We start from the raw sequence: 20,033 nt of genomic DNA on the forward strand, positions 1-20,033 counted from the left end.
CTGTTGAAACCAAAGCATTCAGAATCATTGGAATCTCCCGCGATGAAGCTAACTCCAAGGGCCTCTCACTCACTCACCGCAGGCAGGTTGGTGGTCTTTCCGTCTTCTACCGACTCCTCTCTGGCCTTGCCCCCCCAGCTCTCTCTGGGCTCTGTCCCGCAAATATTCCTACAGGTCGCACAAGATCTGCGTGCAACCCTCTTATGGTTAAACTGCCAAAATCAAGACTCTCTGCTCACCTTCACTCCTTCATTCCTCTTTTCTCCCGCCTCTGGAACAAACTCCCTCACTCTCTTTAATCCCACTCCACCCTCCAAGTCTTTAAAACAGCTGTTCATCACCATCTCTTATCTTTCCCCATCCAAAACCTTGATCTTTTCTACCCCCGCTAATTTCACCCCAATTCCACTTTTTTGAAATACCAACTTCTGTCCAGGAAGTCCTTGGTGTCCTTGTGTTTTATACTTCTCCCTCCCCCCCCCCCCCTTCCCATGCCTCCTCCCCCCGGGCCCTCTCCCTTCCACACATCTCCCTGCTCTCGGATGTTGTGTTTGTGTGCTTCCCCTTCTCCCCATCTTGTCTTCCGCTCCCTCTTTTTGGGTATTTTGTTTGTTTGGTTGATTTGTTTGTGAAGTAAGTGTTAGCTCTTTCACGAGCCTCGATTCAGTATACAAAAAAAAGAAAGAAAAAAAAAGCTATATCAGAATGTGCACAAGATGGCGCTATATGTTTTGCTAATTAGCAAAAATGACCACTCGCTGTGCTTATTCCGGCACTTACAACGTCATGGACGAGTTCATCGTGTGAAACGAAAACAACTACCTTCTGATTCATACGTGACGCAGCACGAATATTTTCATCACCAATAATATTCCCAACTGCGAGAATAATGTCCTCTACAGGAACTCTGTCGGGAGGAACGCACACGAACGCGTGCTTCCGGGTTAAACCATCGAAACCCTCACATCGAGAGCGTACATTCGCCATGTCGGCGATATTATCGCCCCCTTCTTGTCCGAACCAGACAAGAAGGTATCAAACCTAAATAAATCAAGCTAAAATGAAAACCAAAAACGCATTACAAGCATAAACAAGGCTTACAAAGCGTCGTCAAAACGGGTAGGCCGCACCCAAAATAGGCCCGAATCTCTCTCTCGAACACAAAGGAGTCGAAAATCGGAGAGAAAAACGCCAGAGGCACATGGGCTGTAGACGGAAAGGAGAGAAGGGATTGGGGGGGGGGGGCTGTAGATGGAAAGGAGAGAAGGGATGGGGGGTGGGGGGAGCTGTAGGGACAAAAACAATACACTGACAACTCACCACAACACAGAGCAGCTGCATACGGCGGCCATAACACCACACCCAAATCACAACAGCCAGCAGGGGGTGAGGAAGAGGAAGCAAAAGAGAAAACAAACAGAGGGGAAGAGAGGGAGGAGGGTTAGAGAGAGAGAGGGGGGGGGGGGGTAAGAGAGAGAGTGGGGTGGGGTAAGAGAGAGAGGAGGGGTAAGAGAGAGAGGGGGGAGGGTAAGAGAGAGAGGGGGGGGGTAAGAGAGAGAGGGGTGTGGTAAGAGAGAGGGGTGGGAGGAGAGAGAGAGAGGGGTTGGGGAAGAGAGAGAGGATATATATATATATATGTATATATGTATATATATGTTAGAGAGAGAGGATTTATATTATATTAAAACTATATTTACTATTAATCATTTTGGGAGGGGAGTAGGGGAGGTGCTTGCAATGGGAGCCGTGAGGGCTTATGTATATATATATATTTTTTGTTGTTGTTGTTTTTTTTTGGTTTTTTTTTATTAGGTCACCTGGAACGAAGTTCAGGGGAGCTTATGCGATGGCGCGTTGTCCGTCCATCAGTCCATCAGTCCGTAAAAACTTGAACCTTCGTCTCCGAAACCACTGATGGGATTGTGACCAAATTTGGCACAAATGATATTCGTTGTGTTGTGACTAAAGTTTGTTCACGGCATTAAAAAAAATCGGGGTCTAAGAGGGTTTACCAGGGTCAAAGTGGATCTATGTTTGACCCCCACCCCCCAAAATAGGTATTTGCTTTCTTCTCAGAAACTACACACACGATTTCGATGAAACTTGACCACAACCTTCAACACCCGTGCTGTACCAAAGTATGTTCACGGCATTTTTAAAAATCTGCCCCTTTATGGGTCTATGGGGGGAGGCAGTTTGCCCCCCAAAATAGGTATTTGCTTTCTTCTCATAAACTACACACGCATTTTCGTTGAAACCACACCACAACCTTAATCACCCATGAGGTAGCAATGTTTGTTCAAGGCATTAGAAAAAATTTGGTCTTAGGAGGTATATGGGGTTGGGGGAGGGGGGTTTGCCCCCCAAAATAGGTATTTTTGTTCGTTTAAAGTCTTATGATTATGTTAGTATGATTCTACATATTTCCATGTCTTCTAGAAACCATTGAAATTGGTTTAAAATACCCTTAGTCGGTGCAGTATACTGTTTATTCCACCAGATGAGCGCCAGGGGTATTGCCCCTATGTTTTTCATGTTGAAGGCTCCAGCCTTATACAACCTTAGAGAACAGTGACATCAGGAGATCTGTGGAAGGGAGATGGCTAGGGCGAGGTACACAGGATAAACAAATCGACATTACAAGGACTTTCAGGAAGGAAAATGGAATTTGAAGGAGGTGGATTTGGGGTGTATTAACAGGGGTAGAAAAAATCAAGGTTTTGGATTGGGAAAGATATGAGATGGTGGTGAACAGCTGTTTTGAAGACCTGGAGGGAGGAGTGGGATTGAAGAGAGTGAGGGAGTTTGTTCCAGAGGCGGGAGAAAAGAGGAATGAAGGAGTGAAGGTGAGCAGAGAGTCTTGATTTTGGCAGTTTCACCAGAAGAGGGTTGCTGATCTTGTGCGACCTGCAGGAATATTTGAGGGACAGAGCAGGGCATGCAAGGCCAGAGAGGAGACAGTAGAACACAGATTGTATCACATGCTGTAATTGTCGAGGTTTCAAAGAAGATTAGAGAGTTAAGATGAGTTTTAGTGAGGGAGTGAGAGAGAGAGAGAGAGAGCGAGAGAGAGAGCGAGAGCGAGAGAGAGAGAGAGATGGGAAGAAATTGAGTTTTAGAAGCAGTAAAGTTAACTTGATTGCATTCGCCCCACTGGGAAATCTTGCCGAAATCCAAATTTAAAGGGGTGGCTTTGATGAAATGAGATGTAGACCGGGGGAGGGAATATAGGGCAGATGGGAAAAATGTGTACCGGTATATTATATTATATAATATTATATATATATATATCAACCGGATCACTCTATAAATGACATTCAAATCTCTGCCATTGAATCAATCACAAATCGATCACACACCACGATTCTGAAACGTGAGTCCTTTTGGATACACAAACTTCGGCCAAAAGTCCCTCATGGCATAAATTTTGATGACTAAAGCATGTTCCTACATCAACCCAATCAAATTGTTAACCGTAACCCATTCATTCATTCATTCATTCATTCATCATTCATTCATTCATTTATTCTACCTTTATATGTCATTTATATAAATATATAAATATATTATATGAATATAAATGGGATATGAATATATGCTTGTGTGTTTATGTATGTATATCTCTATATTTGTATATGCACGTGCACCGGAACTGTAACGCAAACGGTCACTTCCGTTGAACTTGGGGCCGGTGAGTGAACTTTGGCGTGGCTCTTCCTTCTGTATACATTTTCTACACACATCACACATCTCACACACATATCACTATACATACTTGACTGATATACATGCCTGCTGTTTTTGTAGACTCAGAGGAAGACCTTTGTTGGTCGAAAGCTTCTAGTTAGTCCATGAACAACACGTAGCGAACCATAGGACCTCTTCGTAGTTATTTCATTATTATGTGTTTCAGTTAAGGATCTGTTCCCAGTAGTTGAATCTGCGTTGCATTAATGAAATAAGAGTAGGCTCCAAAGTTCCCTTCAAAAGTGGTGCGAGTGGTTTTCTATCTCCCCACAAGACGCCATTGCCCATGTGCTTCATCTCGGAGAAGAAGGGGGAGGAGTCCTCAGAGCTCCAGGAATAGGGCGTGGCACGCCGACGCACCACCCGAGGCGGAGTCAGCGAGCCCCTACCGACCAACCAGGGCTGGTGAGGTACCATCGCGGGTGTGGGCTCCATGAAGCACGGATTTGATTTGCAACACGCGTAATATAAGCGCGGGCGCAAAGCCTTTTTTAGGAGTTGGACGAAGAAGGCAGAGAGAGACGTGATCCAGAGACGGTGAGAAAGCATGGTTGGGAGATGAACGAGGAATGAACAAGGGAGAGACGCATAAGAAGACGGAGCATCCCAATCCCATCGCTGTATGCAACGTTCGCTCGCGGTGAACGATACGCGCTCGCTGCCCGCCAGGGTTTCCCGCCACGACGCGAGTCGACTCCTGGAGCCGGACCTCGACGCCACCGTCTGCCTGGGCCTTCTCATCCCTTCTTCCAGCCATTCCTGCCTGCTATTCCCTTGTCGTGTAAGTCTGTTTGTCCGTCCTGTTTGTTGTCTGGGGTATAATATAAGATTGTTTTAAGGTTTGCCCTGTGTCTTCTTCTTCTTCTGTATATTACTTTCGTTTCTTCTTTGGTTTCTTTGGTTTTGTAAATAATTAATAAATGTCTGTTACTTCTTACCTTTGGTTTCTTCTTTCCCCCGATCGCTTTCGTCCCGTCTCCAATTGAGTGCCTGTGGCACGATTTGGCCAACGCTCGGAATCGGGTTTAGTCTTTTGTTAATGGCTCGGGCTGCGGATTGCTAAACCGCTCGGCAAATACCATCTTGTCCGTGGTTCGAGCGGTACTTGTCTCCCTGTTTTGCGGAGGGATTGGCAAAGGTATTCAGGAGAACACCTTGACCAATAACCCTGATCAATTCCACCCCGCAAAAGAGCGTTACAAGTACCAGGACCAGAGACGGCCAGCTTAACAGGCCAAGGAGATTAACCCCCCCTTGCTAAGGGGAATGCTGTCTCTGAGATCCGTAACAATATTATATATATATATATATATATATATATATATATATATATATATATATATGATATACGTATATGTATATATATATACTGAACAAAATTATAAACGCAACATCCGACATTTTGAAATAATTTATGAACGTTATGGTTCTATTGATAAATCCGTTACGGATTCGTCCGTGAAGAGGACTCTTCTCCAGCGTCCCAAGGGCCATCGAAAATGTGCGTTCGCCCACTGTAGTCGGTTCCGACGGCAAACATCTGTCAGGTCAAGACCCTGGTGAGGACGACAGGCGTGGAGATTGATTTCGCTGAGACGATTTCTACGGTCTGTTCTGTGATTCGTCAGTTATTCAGACCAACCGTCTCTTGTGCTGTCTGTGAAGCTGGTCGCAGACGGTCACGCAGGTGGAGGAGCCGGATGTACCGATCCTGAGCTGGTGTGGCAACACGTGGTCTGCGGGCATGTGGTTGATTGGCTGTCGCGCCAAACTGTCTGAAACGGCGCCGCAAGCGGTTGATGGTGGAGAAATGCACATTACACTGTGCAGCAACAGCTCTGACGGATATCCCAGCATTCAGCATGCCAATGGCGCAATCCCTCATGAATTGTGGCATCTGTTGCATTGTGACGTCTGACAAATCTTGTCATTTTTGGGTGGCCTTTTATTGTCCCCAGTACAAGGAGTGTCTGAGTAATGCTCACGCTCTTTGAAACGTGACAGTACATGCCACACCCGTCTGGTGGGGGCAATATCTCATAACGGGAGTGCCACAACATTGAAAACGTTTAAACACCCTTATGCACTCAAATTCAAGACTCATCAACCTTTTGTACATACAGAAAAATAGAGGTGATATTTTACTGTAACGTTCATAAATTATTTCAAAATGTCGGATGTTGCGTTTATAATTTTGTTCAGTATAATATATATATATGTATATATATATATATATATATATATATATATATATATATATATATATATATATATATATATATATATATATATATATATATATATATATATATATAAATATATATATATATATATATATATATATATATATATATATATATATTGTTGCGGTTTTGTGTTTTACAATAAAAGGTTAATTTCCCCTCATAGTTAGTCACACTACAACATGTAGCCTCGTTTAAGCTCAGTTATTTCTTAGTAAGTGTAAGCGAAGACCTTTCCTGTGTTAGTTTTGCATTGAGTAGAGTAATGAGAGTTAGGTCTCCTTCCGATGCTTATGCTGCCTCTATGCTTTGAGTTTTGGCGCGAAATACCACGAGGCCGGCCTGAGCAAGTCGATCAAGGCCAAAGGAAGGCGGGACAGGAAGAGTGGGAGTGACCGGTAATTAGGCCGATTAAGTGACCTTAATTGGTGCGTTTGGATATCGGGGCACTCCGCCACTGGTAGTTTGTCGGCCAGGTGAGGCCGCAGGTAGGCTCTGGGAGCCGGTTAGAGTAGTTGTGAGGGGGGCCCGAGGATCCAAGGGAAGGACCCGGGTTGCCCAATGCCAAGATGGGCATCAGGGGGTAAAGTGCCAGGAGGGGCCTTCCCCAGTTAGGGTAGTTGTGAGTTGTTGAGTGGGGCCCGAGGATCCCAGGGAAGGACCCGGGTTGCCCAATGCGAAGGTGGGCATCAGGGGGTAAAGTGCCAGGAGGGGCCTTCCCCAGTTTAGGTAATCGCAGGAGCAGGTAAGCTCGGGTGGCGACTTCAGTGGCGGAGGTGCGCAGGTAGGTAGACCTGCTGGTAGAGCCACATGACCCAGCCCCGAAATTGTGCGAGGGCACAGTATGAAAATTTGTGGGAGTGAGACCCAAATTTTGGAGGACACCACAGAGTGGACAATGGGAATTCGGGTTTTTAGAACCACATAGTTTAAAGAGGCCGATTGGCAGGGTACGACCCCGGGCAGTTTAAATGAGTTAATGTCAGTAGTGTAGTTAGGATGAGAAATCCCTTCTCACCATCCACAGCCATTCACCAAGGAGGACGAAGCTCCACACCAGGGCTCTGTAAACGGTTTGAGTGGTGAGACGCATCGTGACGTGATGAGACATTGTGTTTGTTCCATTCCTTCCTTCCTGGGAGGGATTGGGAGACGAATTTGGATTAGAGGGGGATATGGGAGACAAGACGTAGAGACGAATTGTAAATACAATGAGGGCTAGGGTAGTGTAAGCCGATGGTGGGGGGTATGGACGGCTAGGGACAAGCCTGCTCTGCTCGCTCTTCCGCGCCCCTCGCGTTGCATTACCTTGTGTTTTTGTGTGCCGTTGCGTCCTTTCCGTTTTGCTTGTTGTGCCTCGTCTCTCCCCCCACCCCATGACCATTTTGGAGGTGGAACTGTGCAGCATCATCGACCTGTGCAGCATCCTTGCTGCACCTTGCTACATCTGTGCAGCCGAACGGCGCAGCACTTTGCTGCCGCATCCTTTTGAAGTAAATTTGCTGCACCTGTGCAGCACTTTGCTGCCACAAACCCCTTGCTGCACCTTACACACTATGGACCACAAGTCTTGTGGCCTTGCACCTCTGCTGTGCAGCATTTTGCTGCAACATCACCTTGCATCTTCGGACCACTTGTTTGGAGTGGCATTAATGTCACGCAGTCGGACCACATGGGAGTGGCCCTGCCTGGCAAAGAGAAATGAAATGAAATAAAAGCATTTTTTGTGCCTTTTTATTATGGTGTGCTAGGGATGAGAAGATGTGTAAGTTTAGGGAGCCCTGAAGATCAAAAATGGCCTGTATGCCGGTCCGGGGGCTAGCCGGTTTGATATATGTACACAGAAGAAGCAAGATGCAAGAAGCAAGCAGCAAGTGACATGATTTATGAGTGTGTTTTGTTTTTGCTGTGCTTTCTCTCCCCTCCAATCTTCTCTTCCAAAAAGGACAGGTCCTGGGTCATAGAATTGTAAATAAGATTAAGTTTTGTGCTTGTAAATATAAAAATGCTGCCCACCGTGTTTAGATGCTGCCGTGCTGCCGTGTTTAGTTTGACAAATTCCGGAATTCGGTTAATTGTGGGTGTGAATCTGATAGGTAGCTACTCAACGCAATAGGAGGGACATATCTAGTGTTTTAAAACTGTCGCATACACGGGTCAGAGTAAATGTTAGGGGGAACCACACCTATATGTCACATGTAAAAGTAAAGTTAATTTTGCATGTCATTCTCTAACCAGTCGTTTCATTTGTTGGTTCCGACGCGGGGACAAGTCTGACAGGGGAGGGATGTAGTGTTGCGGTTTTGTGTTTTACAATAAAAGGTTAATTTGCCCTCACAGTTAGTCACTCTACAACATGTAGCCTCGTTTAAGCTCAGTTATTTCTTAGTAAGTGTAAGCGTAGACCTTTCCTGTGTGTTAGTTTTGCGTTGAGTAGAGTAATGAGAGTTAGGTCTCCTTCCGATGCTTATGCTGCCTCTATGCTTTGAGTTTTGGCGCGAAATACCACGAGGCCGGCCTGAGCAAGTCGATCAAGGCCAAAGGAAGGCGGGACAGGAAGAGTGGGAGTGACCGGTAAGCACGAGCCGCCAATCAGGGCTCGAGGGGAGTGGCTTACCACTGCGGCAAAAGGCGTAGTTTGGAACATTCGATGCGGGCCAGGGCGGAGCCATATAACCCTGTGCCCGAAGCCCCCACCTCAGTTATGAGAAGGGAGGCAGACGAGTTATGAGGCAAGCCCATGCGTCGGTTCAAAGCGCTGAGTTATGAGGAGGACACGCGCTGAGTTGAGTCACGAGTTGTGAGAGTCGGTTCGGAGCGCCAAGTTGTGGGAAGGGAGGCAGACGAGTTACAAGTTGAGTTCTCGGTTGAGCTTGAGTCAGATCCTCCATTGAGTTACGAGAGTGAAAGCGCGCCGTTGTATTAATCGTGCTGTGAAGGACCGCCGTGCTGGGCGAGAGATGCGCATATTTTCCTGCCTGCCTTCGTTCGAGATACGCGCTGCGAGGATTCCTCCCGCCTGCCTGCCTGCCTTCGCCGGGACGTGCGGTGAATGCCAGAGGGCCACGCCGGGTGAGCTGTTCCTGAACGACCAAGCCGGCGCATTCAGCGCATGAACAATCCTTCCTTCATCCCCCTGTGAGTGTGAATGGGCCCATTGTCTGGGTGATAAGTTAAGACTGACTAAGATCTGCCCTGTGTCTCTGCTTCTTCTACCAATCCTTGTGTAAATAATAATAATTAAACGTGTTCTTTCTTTGATTCGACCGTCTCGTGTTTTCCATCATTGACTAAGCATGGTACGAACTATATCGCTCTAATCGGGTTCCAATAACAAGGTAATAGCACGGACCACGTGGTGCGCCATCCGCTCGGGTGCACTCAAATTACGCGTGGTTCGTGCGAGACTTGATCCCCACTTCCACGGCAGCGTGGGTACTTAGGTACATGTGAACATTGTCCCGAAACCCTGTGCCGCGTCTGACCGGAAGTGGCGACTCAAGTCCCGCGGTTGCGACGACCCAAGGAGAACAAGGGGCTTAATCTCGCCTTGGTAAGGGAACGGGGGTCGCGCAAAACCGTAACAATATGATATATATGTATATGATATGTATATATATATATATATATATATATATATATATATATATATATATATATATACACAGACATACACACACATATGTATACTAGCGAGGCCCATCCGTTGTAGGCTTCGCTGACGGACCAATTCATCCATTAAATAATTTGGCCAAGCTAGAGTGAAGTCAGGCCGAGGGCATTTATTGTTGATATGTGAAACACCCGGCAACCCATGCCTACAGAAAACAGACCTTTTGGAACGCCGGCCGTATATTCCATCCAATCATCTCGTGTCTTTGTTAAAAAAGATAGCTTTGTTAAAAAGTGAATATATACCATGGATAGGAGTGCCTACTCCTATTTTGAAAGTTTTGTGTCAATCGCTCAAATGGTTACGGAGAAACCCAATTTAAAAGCAAGCTCGAGCGAAGTTGATGGCATGGTGGCATGCCATCGCAAATCTCCATGTTTCCCACCTAAGGTAATGGTTAAAGATGGGAAAAGGTTCCACCAGAAAAGAGCCAATAACAAATTTTGAGTTAAAAAATATTTTCCCGTTTTGACTCCTGTGACCCTAAGTTTTTCCACACCCAGGCGCATGAACTGGGGAGGAAGGGGGGTTAAATCCCCAAAAAATCGTTACATATTTCATGCGTCTCCCAATGTTAAATGTTTAAAATGTTTTCATTTTAAAATGTTTAAAATATGCCGTAATTGCAATTTTTCCCCGTATTTCACCTTTTGACCCCACACCAGGTGGCGGAGCCAAAATGATACTTCTCTTGGTCCACTACCACCCCTGACCTTCTTACCAACTGCCACTATAACCTTCTTGCCAAGTGGTGAGCATAACTACTAAATTTGGTGAATTTCTGCCCAACCGCTTGGGAGATAGTGTGACAGACGGATGGAAGGACACAGACAAACAGAGCCAATTACAATATCCCTCCATTTTTTTTTCAAAATGCGTGGGGATAAAAAGGTGAAAAAGTGAGGGCGCAAGAAAAAAAAGTGATGGCCTCGGCCGACGTTCCAAAACATTGTCAAAGATGGTTGTCCTTTCATCATCATCATTGATACCGTTTGGATGGATTCGTATTTGATTCATCATTGATGGTGTACTTTTGGCGTTTTAAAATTGTACATTTGTCATATATTATCTTGTCTTTTCATGTAAATCATTAAAAAATAGCTCCGTCTATTAAATGTACATGGTCAGAAAGATGGCTTACTATGAGCTGTTTAGACAAGGTTGGATTCCTGACCCAATAATAAACTGTCTGATTGGTGCTTCGCAGACAAGTCCCTTAGTGAAATAATTGTGTCCCTGAATTTAAAAAAAACAACTTAATTAATCGTGGCCGTTAGATATGTAATGTAATTAGTAGTCGAAGTATCTACATGAGAGGTTGTTGCATGAACCAATCACCTGAATTCTCTTGTCACTGCACACCATGAAGCACAGTTTATTTGGTGGTGTATCACTATCACTATTTACTTATTGGTACCAAGGAAGTGACGTGGGCTATGTCACATGATACAGCTATTGATAAAAATGAATTCAAAGTTCGGGTTCCCATTCAGAATCCCATTGAATAAACATCAGCATGAGCTTTTGTTTTTTCGGTATGAAACAAGTTGTTCAGAACAGCCACCAATACCAAAGGCGTAAGGATGTTGAAAAATGATTCTAGCAAGTTCAACTCAATTGGGCCCTGGATGTGGAATAGCTCGGTTTACTTCTCAGGACACTCATGGCCATTCTCACTACTGCACCTTGATCACATGCTTTTTAATTGAACTTCAGATTTTTCATTTAGATTTTTAGGCCTAAAAAGGACACCATTTGATCACGTGTTCGTTCTGAGGAACCATTTCATTTGGATATATTTGTATATTTACGCCAATGCTCCATATGTTTATTTATGCCAATCTGAAATGCATGTCCTTCATCCACTGCTAATAGGTCAGCCATGAATCTGAAAATGCCTCTTTTTCTTAAACAATACGAATTAGTTGGAGGATTTATCACGAAGCTGGTCAGACTTGAACGCGTGCAAGAAATGGTGCTGGATCCGATCCCATTTGTATTCCTATGATTTGTTGAGAAAGGGATTTGCCCCATCAATTTAGATGTAGCTATGGCCCTTCACAAACTTTATGCTTTTTTATAATTGTTCTTTGGAAAAGTTGTGTGCTGTTGTATTACGTTTATGGAATATGTCCGACATGTTCACCTGGAATATAATATAGTGCAGATACAGAATACACCAAGCAACAAAAGGGCAATGTGACCGATAGGCACTAAATACAGTTCTACGACTTCAATGGCACCAATTATTCCCACTTTATTGTGGGGTCAGGCAGAGAAGGTTTTTAGGCCCAAGTCTTTCACGAACCAGCTGGCCAGGCCTGACGTTCAAATTAGAGTGGTAGGAATTTGGAATTTGTTTAGGGTGCCGGTGGTAATTAGTGTAATCTTCATGAAAGACATTGTGAGACCTTTAAAGTCCACCAGCTAATGCTAACAGATGGGACAACGAGTTTAACGGCCATCCGAGGTACGTCACCTTTGTGATGTAACGCCCGGCCTGCGAAGCACCTTATTGCCACTGCAAAAATACTTTTTCACTCCCACTAGGGAAGCTCCAAAATGAAATGTTCTTGGGAAATCTAATCGAAACACCCACAGTGGTGTGCAAAGTCATTGCAGCTTACATGCCAAACATTTACCATAGTAATTTGTAATCATTGAGAAACATTAAGCATTCCCACCCTCTAGGACCCCACATCATGAAGCACCAGGTTTTACTGACGACGGACTGAACTTGAGAGATTCAGCAAAAATAACAACTTGATAAATTCACGACGAAGGCATTCAAGATACCCTTTTCTACATTTTTGAAAAACAAAGCAAAAATGACACAAAAGGTGAGCTGATGTCACCAGGTATGACATGTTTGGAATAAATGACACACACACACTTTTTAAAGTATGTACCTCACAATAATTATAATCATTTAAACATTCATGGTTATTCCTAAAGCATTTTACTGTATTAATATCTAAAGGATGTTGTAAATGATAATTGCACAATACCCTATACTTCACTACGTCTTGATCCAATGTCAAAATAGTTCTTCACATCAAGTAAGAAACTTATTGACCTGTAAGCAATTGATTAATTGGCTGGTAGCATACCTCAACCTGGACACCATGGCCAAGACGTACTCACATTCTCCTCTAAACTGTGTAGCCTGGGTTCGAATCCCGACAACCAGCTATAACCTGTCATCCCGGTGTTTCAGAGGCAGGAATGAACGAATGTGTGTGCCATCGCTCGGATGGACGTTAAACCGGGCATCCCATTTGCTGGCATTAGTGGTGGACATTAAAGATCCCACGGTGCCCTTCATGAAGAGGAGGCGAGCTTTTGCCTGTTTTGCAAAATTCCTGTCCTAACCTACAGGGGGCACTGCCTCATCGGCACAGCTACACCCTTCCCAATGTTTTGCAAAACGCAACCACATGCTGCATCGGAAAGGTGACGAATTGACCAATATCCCACTGCTTGAATTATCACCAATAAACAAGGTCTGGTAAGGAAGGATATGTCTATGTCCTTCCTGCATGTAGTATATGTGCACAAGTTCCTCGTTAGGCCTTGAAGATTTTCAAAACATCAACGATATTAGCATTAACATTGCCCAATCCTGAGTAATATGAACTATCCTTCAGATGGATGGTCTGTGGAATGAAGCATATATACAAGTTAGGACCTCGGATAATAAATAATCACTGTTGTACAATGAGTCAGGTGCAGGAATTAATGCCAAAGGCCAGAACCACCAGGTGAGCCAAGCAAAGCTAGAACAACACATTTGCAACAATTCAAGCGGATAACACACACACACACAAACACACACACACACACACACACACACACACACACACACACACAAATATATATATATATATATGTATATATACACTACTAGTCAAAACTTTAAGTACACTTTTAAGTGTGAAGTACACCAGTAAAGTACCTAAACTTTTGACTGTCAGTGTATATACAGTATATATATATATAATTGTAATTTGACACATACAGACAGACACACTAACTAGGAGTTATAGCAGGACTACTGTGTTGGAAAATTTGCAATTAACCCCAAAAATGATGTCACAACCAAGACAACTAACCTGCGACAGGCTTCCAGCAATGAACACCTGCTGCGTGTACAACCACGGCCCAATTTTCATCCAACATATGATTAGCCCCCTAACAGTAATCGGCTTGCATCTGCACACCTCCACAAAGGCTTGCCTGTCCATCATATGGGTGGTTGTGGACCCAGTTACCACACGTATACATACAAGCGAAAGACAGTGATGCACCGCCCCGCATGCGAAACACCGAGGTCTTGCAGTCGAGTCCCATTCTCTCGGATATGGAACCCAGACTAGATAGTTGACGATGACATTATAGTACGTACAATAAATAGATGAGGAACTGGAGCCAAATTCCCACAAACCATGCTCACTTCTCACTCTGTTATATCATTAATGGCATTTCAAGTGAATCGTTTAATTTTCGAGATGATACCTTTAGCAGCTTTTATCCTTAAACACACAAAAAAAAAAAAAATTCTTCCAAAAACATGAATGGCGTCACCCAGGACCCAGGCTACAACTATGACCCCTATCAAAACCGCAGCTGCTCACCCTACCTGCACACCTACAAGCCATTGACGTATTATGTACACGAAGACGGGGAAACTTCTGACCCTCTTTCCTAACCCCTACTTCTCATTACATAAGAATCAACTGAATTTTTTTCAAAAAAGCCAGGTGGCAACTTTGTGTTCATCAGGGGGTCTTCTTCGTAGCACAAGCGGCTCAGGCATTACTCAGGTTACACATTGAGTGCTTTACAATCAAAATAACGTTGTTGTAATGCTTCCTTGTTTTAAAAATGTCAAAATACAATCGGTTTGTAACACTGACAAGCTTCTTCTCCAACAGCCCCAATCTATTGCCATGTTGTGGACTCAGCTGGGGTTAACGATTCCGCTGCAAGTCTTTCTGGAACGTGATGTCCAGACCTGATGTGTGACTGTCGCAGGAATTTGTAATTTATTCAGGGTGCTGACGATAGCTCAACTCGGTGTTTGCCTCAAAATCTTGTGCCCCAAACCCATCTCTCTCTGTTCCCACCGTACTCAGTTGAACCCAACTGCTCCTGGTCTCTGTGTCCTTCTCTCCTGATAAGGTGGAGAAATTTTTGTCAAACCTCGACTCTGATTCTGCAACTGGACCAGACGGCATCAGCCCACGGGTCCTAAAATCCTGCTCTGCCGCTCTATCTCACCCTCTCTCTGTTCTTTTCACCCTCTCTTTTGCTCAAGGTCATCTGCCAGCATCTTGGAAATCAGCAAACATTTCCGCTTTACACAAAAAAGGTGCAAAAACAGATCCTTGCAACTACAGACCAATCAGCCTGCTCCCAATTATCAGCAAAGTCATAGAATCAATCATTACTTCGGATATCAAATCCTTCCTCTTCTCCATTGGCTTGATCTCCGATCATCAATTTGGATTCAGACCAGGTCATACTACTCTGGACATGCTGCTTCTGCCATCTCAACAATGGATGGAGGTCCTCAATGCCAAACAGGAAATCAGAGCTGTCTCACTTGACATATCACGTGCCTTCGATACGGTCTGGCAACCCTCTCTGCTCACCAAACTCTCCTCCTATGGTATCCATGGAAATCTCCACACATGGCTTGCGGACTTCCTCTCTGGTCGTAGTCAACGTGTGGCCGTGAATGGATTTCTCTCATCTCCTCTTCCTGTTCAGGCTGGAGTTCCCCAAGGTAGTGTTCTGGGCCCTGTTATTTTTCTGGTCTTCATCAGTGATCTCTCCGACTCTCTGGAAAATCCTCGCAATCTCTTTGCTGATGACTCTACTCTCTTCCGCTCCATAACTCATCCCTCAGATCGGCAGTCTGCAGCCTCCTCACTCTCTTCCGACCTTGACAAAAATCATAGACTAGTCAAACAAGTGGAACATGTCTTTCAATCCTGACAAATCTCACACTCTTACTATGTTTCTCCGAAAAAAACTGTCTGGACAACCCTCCCATCTACTTTCTCAACATTCCTCTCCAAGAAGTTCTGTTACTCAAGCTTTTGGGTCTCACTATCTGCCATGATCTTTCCTGGGAAAACCACATTTCCAAGCTGGCCTCCAAAGCCAGTCGCCAACTGGGCATCCTCCGTCGTGCGAAGTTCTTCCTTGGCACACCTGAGCTCCTCATCACATACAAGGCTTTCATCTGCCACTCAATGGAATACTGCTCTCCCCTTTGGGCTGGTGCTCCTGCCTCACACATAGCTCGGCTTCACGCTGTTGAAACCAAAGCTTTCAGAATCATTGGAATCTCCCGGGATAAAGCTAACTCTGAGGACCTTTCACTTACTCACCGCAGGCAGGTTGGTGGTCTTTCTGTCTTCTACCAACTACTCCACGGCCTTGCTCCCTCTGTTCTGTATGTGCTCTGTCCCCCAAATATTCCTCCAGGTCACACATGATCTGCCAGCAACCCTCTTCTGGTAAAATTGCCAAAATCAAGACTCTCTGCTCACCTTCACTCTTTCATTCCCCTTTTCTCCCACCTCTGCAACAATCTCCCTCACTCTCTTCAATCCAACTCCTCCCTCCAGGTCTTTAAAACATCTGTTCACCACCATCTCTTATCTTCCCCCATCCAAAACCTTGATCTTTTCTACCCCCATTAATTTCACCCCAGATCCACTTTTTTGAAATACCGACTTCTTTCCTTGAAGTCCTAGCAGTGTGCATGTGTTTTATACCTCTCCCCCCGCCCCACCAGGCCCCTTCCCATGCCTCCTCTCCCCAAACTCTCTCCTTCCCACAGATCTCCTGATGAGCCTGTTCTCTACTGTTGTACTTGTGTGCTTCCCTCTCTCTCCCCACCCTTTCTCTCCTCATCTTGTTTCCCGCTGCCTTTATCATAAGTTTTGCGTGTCGGTTTTTTTTTTTTGTGATTAATCTTAGCTCTCACACGAGACTCGATCTTGTATACCAAAAACCCCCCCAAAAAACCCTGATGCTGGCAGACGGGATGCGCAGGTGAATGTCCATATCCAAGCAACGTAAACAACAGGGGCGGATCCAGAATTTTCAAGTGTGGGGGGGGGAGGCTTGGGGGGGGGGGGGATGCTCAAAGTGACAGTGCAAAAGGGAGTGCGGGGATCTGGAATTTTGAAAAATTGATCGTCGGGAATGCCATTTCCTGAGTTATTGGAAGTTTCTGCAGTTCCTTGCGTACTTCGCTGGCCTGATAGATCAGCAGATCCGCAATGACTAATGGGTCAAAGTGGCAAATTGGTGAGAAGACTTGTCCAGCCGGAATCCTTCGTTAAAACAAGAATGAAAGGACTGTGGTCACAACCTGTGACAAAATCCGGTAATTGGCCGATTGGGAAACACACATTTAAAACAGTCGTAAAAGATTAACAGAGTGATTGGGAAGCACATTTAATGCGAAATGAAAAGATTAAATCAACACCTCTCATCCTTTTCAGCATCCACCACAGTTACATCAGAACGAGCCGATTCATCACATGGTCACGGATTGTTTAACACCAAAATGGGGCCATTCAAAAATAACGTAACACTATTTTTTTAGTCATGTAAGTACAATAGTTAGTTAGTTATTTGAATGCCCGGATCTTCCCGGAGGGACTTCTGGTGGTTGGCTGGTTTTTGGGCGGGAAGACGGGACAGAAGTGTGGCCTTGAGGTGCTTGAACTCTTGGTTTGTGCTGCGCTTGCTTGGAGTAATTATTAATCTGTACGGTTATGGATCGAATATCCTGCCCTTGGAAGAACCCAGTCTCTTGGTCCTTTGGACGTAACACCCACAAATATAAAGAGGGTGTTATCGTAATTTGTGTAACGTAACGCCATCCCTCCATCCCCCATCCCCCTTCCCACGCCTCCTCCCCCCAAGCCCTCCCCCTCCCACAGATCTCCCGATGTCCCTGCTCTCAAATGTTGTACTTGTGTGTTTTCCCCTCTCTCTCCCCATCTTGTCTCCCGCTACCTTTATTATATGTCTTATGTGTCTGTTTTTTTTTTTGTCATTAATGTTAGCACTTACACAAGCCTCGATTACACAAGACCAACTTACACAGATCTTGTATACAAAAAAAAATTAAAATGACACGTCTCACCACGTATGTATCCTGTAAATAGACACATAATTGACTCACACATGAAGGGAACGTTGAATGGGAACGTTGAATCTGCCAATGGAATGCAGCCAATATCACAGCATATAACTTATCATTGAAAATCCTAAGTTGGGGAAGTGCGTACCCTCTGAATCCCCCCCCCCCCACCCTCGCCCACCCCCTTCCCGGATCTGCCTACGCACTCATAGATGCTTCGCCCGGCATGTGCAACACCAGGATGACAATTTATTACTGATTGTTGGTTCAGGATTTCAAACCCAGGCTCGACAGCTCAGAGGTGAATTCACACAACCCTTAGCTATCCTGCAGCTATCGAATGGAAGCTCTTCAACAAAAATAAAACTCCTTACTTGATACCTAAATATCGTAAAATAATTGTTCTCGTTAGACAATTACTTCAAAACAATACAAGTAAAACACGACTGACTATTTATTTAATGATGCAGGACCTCAATCAGGGTATATACTCGCACATATATATATATATATATATTCCAGTAGATCTGAGGATAAACCATATTAAAGTAGATGTGCTTGTGGACACACTGCCTCACACCGATACAGACCGATTACATTACAGTATGGCAAAAATGTGTCCCTTATCAGGCCCCATATGTCATTTGAAGCAATTCATGTTAAAAAGGGCACAACAGGTTTGGGCTCATTGAGCTAAACAGGGCAATTGAAGAGGAAAATAATGTGTGGGCAAACCTTTTATATTATTTGTTTTATCTCCAGACCTGTTGCAACCTGTTGGCAAAAAGGAAGAGCAAATCCAAGAATATTTACATGGAAATAACCCAGGTGCAGATTAGACATATTGGGACTGGGATGCTGCGTCAAAGGCACAAAACGCACCGCATGGCCCATCTGTCGACCAAATGAAACGTCAAAGCAATGGCGAAGACACTCAAAGTGAAGGCGATGAAGGCCCTTGTTTGCAAAGACAAGGCGAGACCAAGGACCGAGCTAAACCGTGTACTCTTTCTGTAGACTCGTTCGCTCGAAGGTTGTACGTCGATGTAAAAAACAAAAAGGCCATGACCCACATCTCAACCACACCAGGCCTCTTTGTGTTGGTGCAAAATGCACTTGGATTGTTTGAAAGATACACAGACAGACAGATAGACAAAGAGACAGACAGACAGACAGAGTCAGCAGAATCATCTTCCATCAATAATAAACCTTGACGTTTCAAAACCTGTAATTTGCCTTCATATAGTGGTACATCTGCTTACAATGAACCAGGCTGCGGACACGATGGTGAGACAAATCATGGCAAAACAATAAACCAGGCTGCAGACACAATAGTGAGACAAATCACTGAAACACAATTAACCAGGCTGCGGATAGGATGGTGAGACAAATCACTGAAACACAATTAACCAGGCTGCAGACACAATGGTGAGACAAATCACAAACACAAATAACCAGGCTGCGAATCGGATGGTGAGACAAATCACTGAAACACAAGTTACCAGGCTACAGACACAATGGTGAGACAAATCACAGAAAAAACAATTAAACGGGCTGTGGACAGGATGGTGAGACAAATCACTGAAATACAAGTAACCAGGGTGCAGACACAATGGTGAGACAAATCACTAGAACACAATTAACCAGGCTGCGGACACAATGGTGAGACAAATCACAAACACAATTAACCAGGCTGCGGACACAATGGTGAGACAAATCACAAACACAATTAACCAGGCTACAGACACAATGTCAAAACAAATCGCTAAAACACAAGCCTATCCCACAAAGCCAACCAAATTGGCACCCACGACAATGCAAGCTTATCATCACAATTTGCCATAAACCTGTGAAGTATCATTTAGAAAGCAGTACGTAAAACAACGTCCACGGTGCAAGCATGGTACATGGACAGGCTACGTGTGAGGGAACCATTGTACATGGAGAAAGACCCCATGAACGAACCATGGTACATGCACAGGCCCCATATGAGAAAACCATGGTACATGCACAGGTCCCATATGAGAAAACCATGCCACATTGCCACATGCATAGACCCCATATGAAAAAACCATGCCACATTGCCACATGCACAGGCCCCATATGAGAAAACCATGCCACATGCACAGGTCCCATATGAGAAAACCATGCCACATGCACAGGCCCCATATGAGAAAACCATGCCACATGCACAGGCCCC

The 20,033-nt window shown here is 44.7% G+C and overlaps 1 protein-coding gene across 7 annotated transcripts in view; it reads right to left on the bottom strand.

Moving 5' to 3' along the window:
* The window catches only part of HIC1 (HIC ZBTB transcriptional repressor 1), a 161,088-nt gene that overhangs the window by 107,537 nt on the left and 33,518 nt on the right, over positions 1-20,033 (bottom strand). The window contains exon 2 of one of the 7 annotated variants that reach the window (XM_068120740.2): positions 2,466-2,603. The exons of the other annotated variants lie outside the window; for them this stretch is intronic. The gene's annotated coding sequence lies outside the window, so the exon portion shown is untranslated. The remainder of the gene's footprint in view (positions 1-2,465; positions 2,604-20,033) is intronic. 7 annotated transcript variants of the gene reach the window in all.

Source organism: Myxine glutinosa, chromosome 6 (assembly GCF_964187855.1).
Source record: "Myxine glutinosa chromosome 6, kmMyxGlut1.1, whole genome shotgun sequence".
In the NCBI taxonomy this organism is placed as follows: Eukaryota; Metazoa; Chordata; class Myxini; order Myxiniformes; family Myxinidae; genus Myxine; species Myxine glutinosa.